The sequence below is a fragment of the Oryx dammah genome, unplaced genomic scaffold (assembly GCF_014754425.2).
Source record: "Oryx dammah isolate SB20612 unplaced genomic scaffold, SCBI_Odam_1.1 HiC_scaffold_1, whole genome shotgun sequence".
NCBI classification, from domain to species: Eukaryota; Metazoa; Chordata; class Mammalia; order Artiodactyla; family Bovidae; genus Oryx; species Oryx dammah.
In genome coordinates, this window is record NW_024070185.1 from 74,936,057 (window position 1) to 74,937,550 (window position 1,494).

Here is a 1,494-nt window from a genome sequence, read left to right on the forward strand (position 1 = left end):
GCTCAGAATTCTCCAAGCCAGGCTTCAGCGATACATGAACCACGAACTTCCAGATGTTCAAGCTGGTTTTAGAAAAGGCAAAGGAACCAAAGATCAAATTGCCAATATCCACTGAATCATCGAATAAGCAAGAGAGTTCCAGAAAAACATCTATTTCTGCTTTATTGACTATGCCAAAGCCTTTGACTGTGTGGATCACAATAAACTGCAGAAAATTCTGAAAGAGATGGGAATACCAGACCACCTGATCTGCCTCTTGAGAAATCTGTATGCAGGTCAGGAAGCAACAGTTAGAACTGGACATGGAACAACAGACTAGTTCCAAATAGGAAAAGGAGTACGTCAAGGCTGTATATTGTCACCCTACTTATTTAACTTATCTGCAGAGTACATCATGAGAAACGCTGGGCTGGAAGAAGCACAAGCTAGAATCAAGATTGCTGGGAGGAATATCGATAACCTCAGATATGCAGATGACATCACCCTTATGGCAGAAAGTGAAGAGGCACTAAAAAGCCTCTTGATGAAAGTGAAAGTGGAGAGTGAAAAAGTTGGCTTAAAGCTCAACATTCAGAAAACGAAGATCATGGTATCTGGTCCCATCACTTCATGGCAAATTGATGGGGAAACAGGGGAAACAGTGTCAGACTTTATATTTTGGGGCTCCAAAATCACTGCAAGTGATTGGGCTTCCCTAGTGGCTCAGAGGTTAAAGCGTCTGCCTCCAATGCAGGAGACCCAGGTTCGATCCCTGGGTTGGGAAGATCCCCTGGAGAAGGAAATGGTAACCCACTCCAGTATTCTTGCCTGGAAAATCCCATGGATGGAGAAGCCTGGTAGGCTACAGTCCACCGGGTCGCAAAGAGTCAGACACAACTGAGCGACTTCACCTTCCTTCACCTTCCAAAATCACTGCAGATGGTGACTGCAGCCATGAAATTAAAAGGCGCTTACTCCTTGGAAGGAAGGTTATGATCAACCTAGATAGCATAGTCAAAAGCAGAGACATTACTTTGCCAACAAAGGTCTGTCTAGTCAAGGCTATGGTTTTTCCAGTGGTCATGTGAGAGTTGGACTGTGAAGAAAGCTGAGCACCGAAGCTGTTGCTTTTGAACTGTGGTGTTGGAGAAGACTCTTGAGAGTCCCTTGGACTGCAAGGAGATCCAACCAGTCCATCCTAAAGATCAGTCCTGTGTGTTCTTTGGAAGGCCTGATGCTGAAGCTGAAACTCCAATAGTTTGGCCACCTCATGCAAAGTGTTTACTCATTGGAAAAGACCGTGATGCTGGGAGGGATTGGGGGCAGGAGGAGAAGGGGACGACAGAGGATGAGATGGCTGGATGGCATCACCAACTCGATGGACATGAATTTGGGTAAACTCCGGGAGTTGGTGATGGAGAGGGAAGCCTGGCGTGCTGTGATACATGGGGTTGCAATGAGTCGGACACGACTGAGTGGCAGAACTGGACTGAACCGAACTGAAGTCTTGCACAG

At 46.3% G+C, this 1,494-nt stretch overlaps 1 non-coding gene across 1 annotated transcript; it reads left to right on the top strand.

Annotated features, from left to right (window-relative positions):
- The first annotated feature begins 691 nt into the window (after nucleotides 1-691).
- TRNAW-CCA lies at nucleotides 692-763 on the top strand. The gene has a single exon. It is a non-coding gene; the product is annotated as a tRNA-Trp (tRNA).
- Nucleotides 764-1,494: the final 731 nt, after the last annotated feature.